Source organism: Neopelma chrysocephalum, unplaced genomic scaffold (assembly GCF_003984885.1).
Source record: "Neopelma chrysocephalum unplaced genomic scaffold, ASM398488v2 Primary Assembly neopelma1_102, whole genome shotgun sequence".
Taxonomy (NCBI): Eukaryota; Metazoa; Chordata; class Aves; order Passeriformes; family Pipridae; genus Neopelma; species Neopelma chrysocephalum.
In genome coordinates, this window is record NW_020897765.1 from 1200332 (window position 1) to 1216041 (window position 15710).

At 37.7% G+C, this 15710-nt stretch overlaps 1 protein-coding gene across 20 annotated transcripts in view; it reads right to left on the bottom strand.

The window, feature by feature from the left end:
- The window catches only part of KIAA1217 (KIAA1217 ortholog), a 355773-nt gene that overhangs the window by 104028 nt on the left and 236035 nt on the right, over nt 1–15710 (bottom strand). The gene's annotated exons all lie outside the window — the stretch shown is intronic.

A 15710-nucleotide genomic window follows, 5' to 3' on the forward strand; every position in this document is an offset into this window, starting at 1 on the left:
AGAGAAGAGAAGAGAAGAGAAGAGAAGAGAAGAGAAGAGAAGAGAAGCACTAAAAATAAATGAAGGAAACACATATGGCAGGAAACAATATGCTCTATCAATACTTAATATGCCATATTCTCAGAACTCTTGCTGGATGTGCTACATGTGGTTGTGTGTCAAAGAAATAGAGATTATTCTTCTAATATAAGAGTTAATTGCTGAAAAATGAGCCATACAGTCGAATATATATTTTTATATATATATACATATATATATACATGTGTAGCAACCATATCTGACATGATACGGCAAAATATGCATTCCTCATAAGAAATGATAGAACTCTTGGCTGGAGTTAGCAGCAGTCATTACACTTCCGTGTTGGTTTCACACTTACTACAGAGACATGGAATCTTTCAAGCAGAACTCAGAAATACTATATAACTCTTGATTAACCCCAATTTAAAAAATAATAAAAGAAACTATGGTATGATTATAAAGTCTTCTCCAATGACACCTCTCTGTACTATTCTACATCTCATCTTAAAGGCACAGAATGTGAAAATTTGCTAAAAGGGGCTTAAGGGCCAAAAAAACCTAACCATTGTTTCCCTCCAACACATGAGTGAGATGCTAATTGGAGGGGAAATTGCCTACTGCTGTTTAAGTCTGCAGAGGTGGAAGTCCTGTATTTTCCTTAAACTTCATTTGCATGTGGGGTAAAAGAGATTTTGCGCAGTGCTCCAAAAAAACCTTCTCTAAGCAATCCATTCCTTCTCCAACCAGAATTAGGCTCCCACGACAACTGCTGCTTCCCACTTCAGAGCACGCAGCTATTCATACCAGGCAAAGAAGTGCAACTGCTTTGATAACAAGGACGTCATTGTTAAAGAATCTTATTTAGCAAGTAGTTATAATGCCAACATTACAATTAAGAGAGTAATTCAAAAAATCTTTTGAATTTTACAAACCCAGAGGATATGAGCATATAAGAGCTGATTCTGGGGATGAGATAAGCAACATATAAGTATGCTGTGATTTTTCATGTTTTTGTCTGTTGGATACTTTGGAAGGGCAGTGCCATTTTATTTAAAGAGAACAATAGATCATTTTTCTCCCTATGATAAGTGCATAATTCAGAATTGTTCAAGTAAAATGAGATTTTTACAAATAAGCTATTTATGCAAACACAGTACAAATTAAATGTAGCCTTCCGGCAACAACTGGATAAATTCCAGTTCTAAACCACAAAGACAAAAACAGTCTGTTGCTAATGTCTCAGTAATACTGAAACTGTATTAGTGTTTTTCATGTTTTTATAATGTCACCACCCCACACATGCAAACCTGAGAAGTCCTCTTTAGCCTTTATTAAACTTTTCTGTTTAAAAAGAAAAAAAAACGGATTCTGGAAGGACTAAATCCCAATGCCTAATACACAAGTCTTCCAAGGGGAAAAATAATTCTTTCTGTTTGTTTGACATGCAGGCATCGTTACGCACCAAGACCGCACTTCAGAAGGGACATTACTTTGCCCAATGGCAGCATTAAAAAGTGTGCAACGGTCGCCCTTCCTAAAGCCATTGCAGAGGATCAACCTGAGCTATTTAGTTTCCTCAGAGGCTGTCAACTCATGGAGAATTACAACTCTTATCACTTTTCTCTGGACTTTCCTAGTCCCAAAGGAAGTGAAACATCAATTCTGACCTAAGGGTGGGTAAGGAAATAAGGATGCTTGAGGAAACCTGAAACACTTCCCATTGTCAATCCACAGAAAATGTTGCCTGTATCCCTAACTTTCCCCCTCTTCTCATCATAACATGGTATTTATTTTAATTTTAAAGCAAGGAGATAAATGAAGATTTGCAGTGAAAATAGGTAAAATCAGTCCACCTTAGATCCAGAAGTCTCCCTCTCCTCTTATGGGAGTTGATCTGAAATCAATGGATGTGATGCAGGATTAAGAGTTAGTGTTCTCTGAATAAATACGATCTTGCAGGAAAAAACGAACCACACACAAATCAAGAACCACAACAGCAGTGCAGCAGCAGGCTTCTCTAATTCCTCCATGAGGTTACACAAGGAGACAAATGAGGCCTCCAAGGTGTCATGTAGCAAACTGCAGATCTCCTAAAGAAGATCCAGACATGCCAGTATGGGAGAAATATAATTAAGACCATTACTGCAACCCATATAAAGACCTTATTATGAATGAAATTTGAAGACATTTGGATCTGAATCCAAACCTGAAGCATGGCTTCCTTTGGAGCTTTCCAAAATATTTCTTAACTGTCTGCATTTCTGTCCAAACTCAACACTACACTGATGCCTTCATCAGCACTCTGATGACCTCAAAGGTATTTAAAGAGGGAAAACAATAATGATCTATTTCTTCCTTTACTTCTAGATTGTAGGGGAGTATTAATTTTTTTCCATCTGTGGGCATGCACATGGATATATATAGTCCACAATGATGGGAAATGAATTCAAGAAGAGCTTTGCTATTTCCAAATGCAGCAAGAGCTGCAATCTTTCCCACCCCAGGGACAGGTTCCTGGGACAATCCCATCTCCTGCTTCCCTCACTGACTCTGTCATTGTTCTAGAGAGATGAGGCATCAAATCTAATACCCAGCATGAGGGGAGAAACAGGGTGTTGGAGCAAATCCTACAGAAGATTAAAAAACCTGGACTTACTAAGAAATAAAGAGCTGTGGAGTGCAGAACACTCAACTAATGTGCTCTGAGCAACCTCTGCTGGCCAGCAGATAGGATCCCATGTTTCCTCCTAAATGGAGTTGTACAGAGCCTATGATATCATTCTCCTACATGAGTGCAGATCCTTAGCTGACTTGAATGAACATTATTTGACCAGCTCTAACAGCACACAGAAAACCTACAAAACGTGGGCCTGCCACCTCCCAATGAGGTGGAAAAATTACAGGGATTTCCACTGTCTGTGAGCAAATACCCTCAGAGCAAAAAGGCTCCTGTTGAAACTATTGTTGAGTCTTTATGAGTTGTGAAAGCAAATAGCCAGGATACAAGAAGTAGCAATGCTTGCACATATTGGACTGGCATGCAAAGAAGCAGATTGATAAAGTCAAGTGAACATATAAAGATAATATGCAAAAAATCAACAAAAGAGCATAAGTAATTTTCTCTGGAAAAAGGTGGAAAATATTAGAGGCCAAGGAGAGTGGAAGCCGAGGCTGGGACAGAGCATGCAGCCAAGGAATAGTTGCAGAGCATCACTAATGGCAGGTATGAGCAGGAAGGGGTGTTACATGGAGAAAAACTAATTTTGGGAGCCAGACATTATTGTAGTGAGAAAGGTACCAGAGACAAGGGAAACAGCTGTAAAACATCTTGCTTTTGAACTTTAAACCTAAATGGAGCAAGTGGTAGCCCTGGAAAAAGGCGTAGAAAGCTAAGAGTCAAAGGAGAAAAGCAAAGTTGCCAGGAATGTGCTGGATGTCATCAAACGAAGTCATAAGAAAAGTCTGGTGAATACCACTTGTAAGGCAGTACCCAAAGGATTATTGCACAGCAATTTAGGGAGGACAAGGATTAATACCTTGGGGCTGACTGATTCTATTAGTCATTATCCCAGAGCCCTCAAAGCAAGGGTGAATGAACTGCAAGTCTGCCTTATGGGATCTGCTTGCTAAGCAGATCAAAGGAAAGTATTCACCATTTTAAGCAGGATCAGGCCTGTTGAACGCTGAAATTCTAAGTCTCCAGAGGAAAACACAGATGCTTGAGACATTTGTGTTGGTGATTTAGTAGGAGACATCTGTCCCCCTGAGTCAGTCTGAAATAATGTCACAGAAGGGTGTTAGGAGCACAATGTGCTCCCTCCGCAGGAATGCAGCACTGCTGTTCTTGCTGGCAGTGACATACAAGCCGAAGTGCCTTTTCACTGAGGTACTGGCAGTGCTGCAAAAGAGGAGAAATCAAGGTGCGTGTTAAGCTTTCCCCCTTTTTTCAGTCTGTGTAATATGCCCTTGATTTATGCTTCTGATGGATTTCAAAAGGGAAGTCCTTACAAAAGCAGAGTACATTAAGCATACTACATTTATCATGGGTCACCCAGGAAGATGACACAGTTGTTGAGACAAGAAGTGGCTAAAATCAGAGAAAGGGAGGAGTACAGTATGAAGTAAAGGCGGGTTAAGACAGGACCCCAGGACATTACGATGACAATTAGCGTTCTGTAGGTTTACAGTCTCTGGGTGAAATCCTGCAGAGACATGCAATCACTGAAGCTGCAGGGAAGCGATAATGAGTATGTAGATGATGATGTACAACTAAACGAGATGCTGACTCATAAGTCCTCTTAAACAGCTTGAAAATGAAGGAAGGAAGGAAATGAGGATCAACTGCCTATTTCCTGTGCACAATGGTTTTGCCGGGAGGATACGAGAAAATGGTGTTTCTCAACAATGCTGGGATGGGAAAAAGTCAGGATAGTAACTCAGCAGGGATCAGGCCAGAGAGGTTCTTCCAGCTAAAATGTTAAGCAGACAAGTATCCGCCAAAGGAGGGAGAGGGTGAAGTCTTTTATCACATGAAAACCCAGTCAATGTACAGGATCAACTGCCGGCAATCTACAAGACAGCATTTAAACAACTGCAGGGGGGAGGGGATGGGAATGGCCAATGACAAATGGTTCAAAAGGAAGCATGGAAACAAAAAGACCAGCGAAATGTAAACCAGGAATGCACTCAGAGAGATAGCAAGGAAGACGTCTGCACAAAACATTAGGAGGTCTTATATTTCAGGATTTACATTTTCCAGCACACTCTACCTCTACAGCATCACTCAAACTGCATAGGTTCTTTGGCTCAAACTCATTGAACATTACAGCTGAAAATGGCATGTGTTAGCCAGGCAAACTATTTTGGTTTTGATTTCCAAACAACAGAAAAAAAAAGAAGGGTCTTCTCTTCATTGTTGTTTTTCTCTTTTTCTCAGGTTTTATAAAATAATAATAAAACAAGCACTAAAAACCTGTATTTCATTTAAATTTAGTGAGGATTAAAGCTAAGATATTATTTTATATAATTTCATATATTTAGTAAACGTGAAAAGCAAACTCCTAGAACTAGACACGTAAAAAAGTCCTCAAGGGAATCCAGATCATAGGCAAAACCATACTTTTTAAGAGATATAAAGTAGTTATACCTTTAAAGTCAAAAACAGTCTGGTATTCAAGAGGTTCAGAAGTTCTCCCAGGTCACACAGTCTCCCCCCTTTTCCTGTCTCTCCAACCATGTGGAGATGCTGTGTTGAAACACCTTATTTCTGCACTGTCTCAATATAAATAAAGTATTATTTCTATACTCCAGTTCACATGCAATACCAAGGGAAAACATAACTTCTTGTTCACCTTAGATGATTTTTAAGTCTAGGGGTTTTTAAGCAAGAACCTGCAGGGTATTGTATATTTCAGTATTGGCTTTATGCTTAAAGTATATAATTAAGCACATAATTAAGAATAATCATATGAAAAGTCCATGAGACTATTTTCATTAACAAAGTTAGGCATAAACAGATTGTTTGGCTGTCCTTGGGCCCTAATATCTACAGGGATGGGTGCTTTCAGACTCTTTCCACATTTCACATAAAAGTAACCAATACATAAAAGAAATTATTCCTGTGTTTATGATTTGTCTGTCCCCTGCTACAGAATTTAAGTATCACTGTGCAATGCAACACTGCAAACCCAGACTGTTTGGTGCAGGCTGAAGAAAAAATGGTGATTTGGTCTAGTTTCTCTAAGGTAATCTGAACCTGAGCTGAATCTATGACTCTCGCATCACTCTTTTGTGATGTAAAATTTTGTATGTGAAAAGCCTCCATTGTACAGACTTAGAAGACTGAAAAAAGAGTGGCTGAAGATCTCAAAGTTGGTTGCCTAATGAGGCTTAGAGTTTACAAGGAGGTACCTAGCTGTGCCTCCTACTAATTCTGGTAATATTTGCATGGAACAGACCAATTTTGAATTCATTTGGGGGGTTTCAGCCAATGACATGTAATATCTGAGATATCTGACAATGTAGATATGGATTCAGACACTAAATTTTACTAAGCATCAAGAATGTTGTTTACCATTTTTCTGTAATTGTCCTACAGTTAGAAATTGGGACAATTAGACAAACACAGTATCTTTGTTTCCAATAGTCTGTTTTTCCTATTGTTCACTCCATCCTATCTTTATCATCTCTTCTTGGAATCCCAATATATTGCTGAAGATAAACAACAAAAAAATATTATAAATCTTTATAAAGGAATAAAAAACCAATGATGACCTAAGAAGGAAAAGATTTTCATGAGCTGTCTCCAGTATTTTGAAAAGTAAGTAAGAATAATAGGGAAAATATGATGTTTAAAGAATATAGCTGTTTCTCTCATTTTTCTGTGGTATTTTTCTCCCAACTTTATTTAAACAACTGGCTGACCTGGTTATTCATACAATAACCATCACTGAAAAGCACAGTATGGTGTATACAATGACAACTGATGGTCTACTGAGAACAACACCCTCTGAAATGAAAAAATGCATGAACTTGTCATCTCCCATCACTCAGAATTAATTGTAATGTTTCTTTTATAAATTCTTTCTTTTGGACTTTATTTTGATCTTCAATATTGATTAAATGTACCTAATTTTCTAGGCTGTGATCAGCTCATCCAGTTAAACCTTATAAAAGCTACTTGAAATGATAAAAATTTGGATTACTTCCTATTCAAAACTGTAAGGTTACAGGAGTTGTTCCCCTGCCCCAAAAGTAAAAAAAAAAAAAAAAAAAAAAACACAGAAAAAATAAAAATTATACGGTAGTTACTCAGAAGACAGCATAAACAAAAATGTGTACACATATTTTGTTCAACCTTTCTGCTGTGTACCACCAAAATAACTTTAATAGACACATTTTCTAACAACTTAAAGCTCACAACTCCAAATGATGGGAACTGCAGGCCAGGAACCAACATTTTAACTACTGCCCTAGACAACTTCAGGAAAGAGTTTGTGCAGTATAGTACCTGCCTACATCAGGATGCCTGGGGACTGCACCCAGTAGCCTGGTTTTCTGCTCAGCTCTTATGAAAAACCAAACCCCACTCAATTTATGTGCTTCAATGTTCTGAATTTCTTTTAAGAAAATAAGTTGTAGAGCAGAAACAATTTAGAGAAAACTCATTGAGGGTAACCTGGGTAAGAAAAATCAATGGATAACTGTAGTGGCAACCTCATTCCTTGGAAAGTGTTCTCTTACCAACTATTTCTAATATACTAAAGTGTTCTTAGAAAACTTTGTAAATCAGAATTCCCTTGACCACAGAGAAATAGGTGAATAAATTTAGTCCAATCATAGCTTTCTATAGTCTGAGTGTTAAGCTCTGGTTCCCATTTCAGTCCTTACAAAACCACTTCTCTCATCCTTCGCCCACCATATCCAACAGAACTCACAGTACCTCTCTACCTTACATGGCTTTTGCAATAATTAACTCAAGAACAGTTTCCAGCATACAGCAGGGAAAACTGCTACAGAAAAGTATTACATTTATACACCACATTAAGCTTGCTCTTAACCTCTTGTAAGGATCAGTGTCTCAGCACAGTAGGGAGGTTTTGCTAAGGATAGTCTACTACATTTTCCCTTAGAACACCTAAAACTTTGAACTACAACATCAAACATAAAAAGCCTACCTGTTTTAATATTAACTGAATTTATTACCTTCCACCCTTTCTTAAACACACACTTGTCATTTACACAATTACAAGAGAGATATGAGCTCAGAAATGCCTTTGTGCAGCATATACCAGTTTACACTTGAATAGTTATAGAGTAATTAGAGTGGAATCCAGCAGAATAAATCAGTCTTATTCTCTCATAATATCAGTTATCTCATATAAGTGAGATAAATATTAAGTACATATAATGTTATACACAAACAGTGAAATTCTGCAAGGTCTCGAGTGAATTCTGTTTTTGATACAATCAGATATCACTGCTATGGTGCTAGGGGCTAATTAACTCCAGCCAACTCTAGGCTATGGAAAATTATTGTGGCATCACTATTGCAAAACAACACTGTAAGTTTTCATTGATAAGGATATTTAAATATTAATTACAATTTCAGATTTATATATAGATAATCAAATATTATATATTGTTCAGATGTTGTTATTGCAATATGTTTTATTATGTATTGCAAAACTTTCTTCTTAAAATTATGTACTTACATTTGAGGGATACAATGTAAAACCAATAATAAACCAACCATAACATCAGCTCGTTAATCAGAAATGTCAGTTTAAATATATCCCATTTGGAAACAAAGACAAATGCTACTGGCTTTATAAACCTTACAGAACAGGGAATAGAGCTAGAGTTGGATCTCAAAAGTTGATGTCATAATTGTTCACAAGCCAATACAGGGCTTTAAAACTGAAAAGAATCTACAGCATATAAAATTGTTTCCAACTTGTAAGGGGCCAGGCCCCATGCCAATGAATAATAGTTTTCAATACAGTTTAGGGTTTTTTTCAAGGACAAGGTGGGGGAGGGGATATAACACATTCATGCAGAAAGGAATGTGCAGTTCCATATTCTTATGTGCTACAAAGAGAGATGTATTTCTAAAATCTTGTTTACTTGTATTATACATGTCTTCTCTTCAAATGCTTAAACATTTCCCAAGTTGGGATCTTTACATTTTAACATCTTCGTTAATCAAAAAGCTTTGTAGATGCAGTGGTAGCATCACTCATAAATGACAAAGTATCAAAAATTAGGAGTAAGCAAGTCTAATATCCCTGGAGGTGTCCTTGAACAGGCTCAATGGAGTTCTGGGCAAACTGGTCTATTGAAAGGTGTCTCTGCCCATGGCAGGGGGGTTGGAACTAGATGATCTTTAAGGTCCCTTCCAAACCAAACCATTTTATGATTAATATGAGCCAAGAGACAAATTTTCTGCATATCAGAGGGAGAGGCAGTGAAAAGAGTATGTATATTTGAATTTTCTCTTTGCTGATTTACTTTTCTCTTAGCATATATGCACATTTTAGCACATAGTATTCTCAGAACTGCTGAAAATTTATCAAATCAAATGTTAAAACTTTGAAATGAAGTAAGCATTAGTAGACAAAACCAGATAAGCAGAACACAGCTTCTTCTGCTCTTGTGTGAATAATCAATGACCTCATATTCCTCAGTGCTTTCTCTCTCCTGAATTCAGCAAAAGATAATGTTATCTGTTCAAACAAAAAAGGTATTTGAAAAAATATTTGAAAAAACTGTGTCTCAGCCTCTTCTAATTACATGGCACAGCCTTCACTAGCCAATAAATACTGTAGCCAGAACATAATGTAGGTCTGTACTTGAGATTATTCATTTGCCTGGTTACTGATACTATTGAGAGCACGTCTCATAATTTACAGGTATGCATACAAAAGGAATCCCTACAGGCATCCCTACAGGTTACCCTCTTTAAGCCTCAAAAATAGATTTAAAAGATTCAAAGTGAAAAAAGAATGGGCTCTAATGTATTGTTCTTTCAGGAATTTTCTGAGAATCATTCACTTTCTAACAGGTGATTCTGTAGGACTTATGAAGCAAAACATAATGGCACTGGTCCTTTTAGATGTCTGAATATGGGTGAAGGTGCCTAATCTTGTGAAAATAAATGTGTTCTTAGACTCTGCAGACATTGTGTGGTAACTTTTGCCTGCTCTGTCATAGTGTTATCTTGGAAACTAGAAAATAATTCCTATTTTGGCCATGAAGCAGTGCTTACTTTTTTTTTGGTCTCTGTTCCCCATCCTCCACTTCCCTATTTTTTTGGATACAAATATAACTTTTTTCTCCAATCAGCCATGATGTGTACATTGTCTATTTCCAAACATCAAGACCTCCTATTTTCTGATGCAGCTGTTAGCAAGGAAAATTCTGTGCGTGGTAGGTTACAGCATCTAAGTGTGCATTGCAGAGGTGCATAGGTTCCCTTCAATGTCCTCATAAAATTATCTTCTTGCTTGCACTTGTATCAATTCTGATTGAGAGAAATCATGACCCTGAGATATACTCAGCAGTGCCATACTATTCAACATGCTGTTCACAGCGTAAACTGATGGCACAGGCATTGTTGTTCCCAGGAATAATCTCCACGTTGACTAACTAGAAAACATAGCTCTTATTCTCATCCACTCAGAAAGGAGATGCAAAGACAGTTTATATGGCACATAATAGTTGTATGACAAATATTCTATACTATAGGATCCTTTAGCAGATTGCTTTTTTTAATCCTGAAGGTTTTGAGCAAAAGTAATTCAAAACTAAAGAGATACTCTGATTTGATTGACTCAAAAGGGAATACTAAATTCTTATGAAGAGGTGAACATATTCAAGACTTCTATTCACATTGACTGCATTACCCTATTATCCCTTTAACCCTCTTAAATGAGTTCCCATCATCAATCATTTTTCTCTAGTTATTGAAATTCCCAGAAGTATCATTACTTCTCCATTTCTAAAAATCAAACAGAAAACCCAGCCTGACAATGAGGGTGGATTAAGGAGAATTCTGTGAAAGCAGATGTTACAGGGAGTTCACTGAAGGTTAGGTAGTGTAAGAAAGCCAAGTGGAAAAAAAATCTAGTATATGATCATATCTGCTCTGACATGCATTGACTGAGCTTTCAGTTCTGTTTATCTCAGGAATTGAATAAATGGCTAGTAATTTCAATAAGGCAAGGGTGTAAGTTGTAAACCATTGCTGAAAGAAATAAGATTAGGTTTCATTTTTCTGAAGGAACACTGAATTCTAAACAGAAATAATAATTTCATTATTTCAGAAACTATTAATAAATAATTTCATGTGATATATCTTTCTGTCAGAGCTCTAACAGAAGAAAGTAGGGCATAAGGAAAGGACCAAGTAGCAGCAGTACTAGATGTCTCTTCTGATTCACTGGTAATACAAGAAATTGATGATTCCACAGACTGCTCTGGGATGTGACTGAGGGACTGTTTGTTGATTTTATAAGTAATGGTTTAGATTCTTTCCCCATATCCATTACTTTTTCTTATAAATTTCATTTAAATCTCCCTGTCTGGAAAATTAAAAGCTTTTAAGAGATTTCTCAGGGAGGAATCTGAGGTACTAAATGATAATAATTGTTAGGAAATACAGCATTTGCTGTATTTCAGAACAGAAAAGTGTGAAGTTTCAACGCATATGGCCACTTGTTTATATGACGTAGGGATAATTAAGTATCAGATTACATGATTTATAAATTAATGGTCTAAAAATCTAAAAAAAATTTGTTTCTTCATTAAAAAGGCAGACCCTTCTTTAGTAGAGGTTTGACTGATAAGGGTAAATAGAGCTCTCCAAAAGTATTGCTTACACTGACAATTACAAAGGTAACTTCTGTGCTGAAGGAAAACAAATTGTTCTACCAAGAGGAATGAGAGGCAGACAGTAGAATAATATGAAGAAAAAAAACATAAGTGAAGGACATCCAGAAAAATATGTTTCTAAGTTAGCTAGGTATTATTTTTTTGTGCTTGAAAAGCAAATGAAAATTAAAAAAAATGTTTGTGTGGTCTAAGAGTACAAAAACCCCACAGATGTCTTTAAAAGCATTCTGTAGACAATGCCAATTTGAAAAGATATTCTCCCATCATGAATCCTTTCAATCTAGTTAACTGAGCCTGCATGTTCTCTTTGCATGAAATACTTTAAGGAAACTTGGAACAACTATTGTGAAAGTGGGCAACTCTCTTTTTATGGCTTAGTAAATACTAAAAAAATGGTAACATATGGTCTAGAATAAATCCTTTTTATATAGCATTTAAAATGGGGAGGGAGGGAAGGGGAAACAAAACAGTACTTACCCTTTGAGACCTTTCTTCTGAGGAGCTATGACAGATACCTGCTTATTAAAGTCTGCAACTCCAGCTGCAGTATTTGCTGTGCAAGGACTGGGAAAGGTGTGTTAACGAAGCCCAAGTAACAGGTAAAACAGTTTGCAAACTCCTGTTACTTTGTCAAATGTATACTCCAAGCAAATAAACAAACAAACAAAAAACCCCTGCCAAATGTTATCCTTCACAGGGTGAACAAACTGACTTTCAAATGAGCCCTCAAATTCTGGACCACACATTAATGGGTGGGATACGCCTGGTTTCAGCTGCAGGGATGATGAGGCAAGCAGCTATCAGCCACTTTGAACATCCTCAGCTCCTTGAAGAAGAGGCCATAAAAGCCATGTTATGGCTCAGATAAGTTGGCTACAGATCTCTCCTAAATTGCCTCACACTGGGCAGTTTGAAGGAGCTATGAGCAGTGGGGGACTGAGCTTCAGCCACACACCCTTCACCTGCTGGGTGTCACCTATAGACCTGCATATGTTTAAATCTGGGGGCAAATCCCCAAGCAGCAATTTTTGCTACCTCTCAAGCTATATTGATACATGTTGGTGCAGGGCAGATCACCAAGTGAGACAAGGACACAGCAGCTCTTTCAGTCATGGTCCCTGTGATGGCACCTCAATTGCACTTGCATGCATTGCTGCATCAAATGTGGTCATCGCTTATGGGGGGGGAAACTATATGGCAATATATGGAATAGATTAAGTTTCATTTAATTCACATGCAAGAATAAAAGTCAGTCACATGTAAAGAGCCAGGTCTCTCTCTCTCTCTCTCTCCCTCTCCCTCTCCCTCTCCCTCCCCCTCCCCCTCCCTCTCTCCCTCTCTCTCTCCCTCTCTCCCTCTCTCCCCTGCCACAAACCATCAGTGGGGCCAGGAACATCTGCATCTGACTGACTATCCCTAGCATTCACATATGCCTTATGAATTATCTGGTATTTCCTGAGCGCTTTTAATAGTTGCCTTTTTGGCTAAAAGCATAAAGCAGTATTTTAAAAGTGCATCACAAGATACTGAAGCACCAGAAAAATTTTTCCAAAGTATATGATCTTTTTGGATAAGATAAAGTGCATCTCTTCCATAGTCAAAACTGATGCAGCACAAAAACAAGGGAAACTCAGTAACTGTGTAAATGGAAAAGTCTTTCTAGTGGGTATGGAATAGTGGGATCAGGAAGGGCAACACTTCCTTTGGCCAGCATAGTTTGCAAAGGGGGTCTTCCACTTCTTTAGCATGGGAAGTGAAATAGCAATAAAAGTAAACTGATAAATACCTGCAGAAAATGTTATGCAAATTGCTGCAAGTACAGTCACAACTTACCACCTCAAAGTGCTGCATTCCTAATGCCTGAATCTGCTATTTCACAACATCCTGTATTAACAGCAAAACACATGTTCAAGTTGCATCTCTCCATTTTTGTGCATATTCTTTCCGGACTAGGCTTAACTCATTAGAACTAAGAAAAAACCCAGAGGCAATTTACATTTCCTCTGTCTATTGGAAAAATAGAAGCCTCAAAAAGAAACCTTTTATCGGTGTGCTAGTGGGGGAAAAAAATTTAGGAGGCAGAAATAGGATAAAATCCTTCTAGACCTCTTACAGTTGGAAATTGGCCAATTCAAAGAATAATTTCTAAAGCAACAGACCATGCTTCATCTCTTTTCCAATTACTATTTTCTGGTTAATAAATATGAGCTCCCTAGCAAGTACTACAGCTTTCCTAAGGCACTGTACTTTCAAAAAAATTGGAATTTTAGTAAACTTACTGACAAAAGAAACACATTTCAGTATTAAAGTATAAAATGTTTGCCAAATATGTTTCAGGCTATCATTCCTTTTCTTGATTTTCTTATGTTCACTGGAGTGGTTCAGAGGAGCACATAAAAATGCTTACTGTGAAGAACACATTTTGCCGGAAGGAAGAAGTCAGCTATTCATATAGTTGAATTCAGTGACACAGAGCTGAGGCTAAGTCTGAAGCATTAATGTTGTACTTCTATAAACTGCAAACAAAAGTTTGGAACTCTGAAAACTAATAGCTTTAACAGTCTGGCTTCTATAACAAGACTCACCAAAATGGTGTTAACTCTCAATTATTAGTTTGATGCCATGGAGAATAAAAGAAATAATGTGTCTTATTACCAGCCTTAACTTAGAATTTTCACTGGCTGTTGTGTTTGTGACAAAGAGGTCCACACTAATATACCTTAAATTACTTGCTAAATAAAGCATGTAGATCCTATCATGCTATTTACGCTTCAGCTGTAACTGCTTGCCTTACCCAGAACCAAACAAGACAGCCCCAATCTGCCAGTGAATATTCAGATCTTACAGAAGAAAACAACAACTGCTTACTAAAACGGAGACTTAGGTATTAACAACAATGTACCTGAACTCAAACAGAGACATGTTTTGGTTCTCAAATATTGTCAAGCAGTCAAATTCTGCTTGCCTAACTCATGTTGAGCAGTGATTTTTCCTGCAGTAAATCTCTCTGAATTTCTAGCATTGAAAACAAACAAACAAAACCAGAGTCAGAGTGCTCACAAGAAACGCTCCAACTACTTTCAAGTAGGTGGAGGCATAGCTGGTGGTGTCAGATGTTTAGGGGATTTCTTCTGTATATTTTGTCTTCCCAGTTTTGTATCTGTATTTTTATCATTCACTATTACCTTTACACTCTTACCTCTATTTTCTACAGCTGGTGATTCTTATGGCCTTGTCTTACCCCTACGATACCATGAAGATACGCAAAGTAAACATGTCACATGCATCTGGTGTCTGTGCATTCCCATAGACCACTGTAATAAAGGCTGAGTCTTGCCACAGAAAATAGCTCAGTGCCATATGGCATGTGAAAGGGATCCCAATTTTCAAAGTGAATTGCTATTTTCTCTAAGGATTCCTCTTTGCCAGTAAATAACGCCCTTGTGCCAGCTTTGGCACTGAGAATATTCAATATCCAGTGTTCAATACTTTGCAACACTCAGTTACCACTCTAGAGGCACATGGTGTACCACAGGAACAACGGGTCTGGGGAGGGAGATGCCTTTAAAAACTTTATGCCCAGTGCTGAATGTACACAGGGTCACATACAGCAGTTACACAGCAGGGAGGGGTCTCAGCTACTTCTGCCTGGTGAGCTCTTCCAGGCCTGTTTGTAAGGAACCCTCTTGTAACATTTTTAACAAGATGAAGCAGATACAGAACACACTGTTAATGATATTGCTGAAATATTTCAGTTCTTCAGCACGGCTGAATTATTCTGCACTGTGTCCCTCAAATGGTCTGAAACCTTCCATGTTTATACAAAACCAGATACCCCTTTGGGCAAAGAGCACTCCACATTTCAAAGCAAAGTCAAATACCAAAAAGTTATTCATTTGGAACCACAGCAAAAGTTCAGGCATGTTACTGAGCAGATTTCACTGAAGGCTCTAATGATCTAATCAGGATGACTTAATTGCATTTGGCTTTGAAACCAAAGCACTGTGCCCAAAAAGGATAGGGTTGTTCTACGGTACAGTAGCAGCTCCCAGCTGTAAGAGGAACTGAAGTGAAAAAGGATCCACACAGCCCACAGATAACTCTTTGCAGAAACTCTGTTGTCATAACAAGATCATCTGCAACTGCAAGCACAAACAACACGCCTATTTTTGGAAGTACACTTGATCTGTCACACATGTGGAGATCTGAACACCTTCTGAGAGAGAGAAAATGATGAGGTTGTGAACATTTGCACAACAATTCATTTAAAAGCTTAGAAAACTTATGAATAATAATCT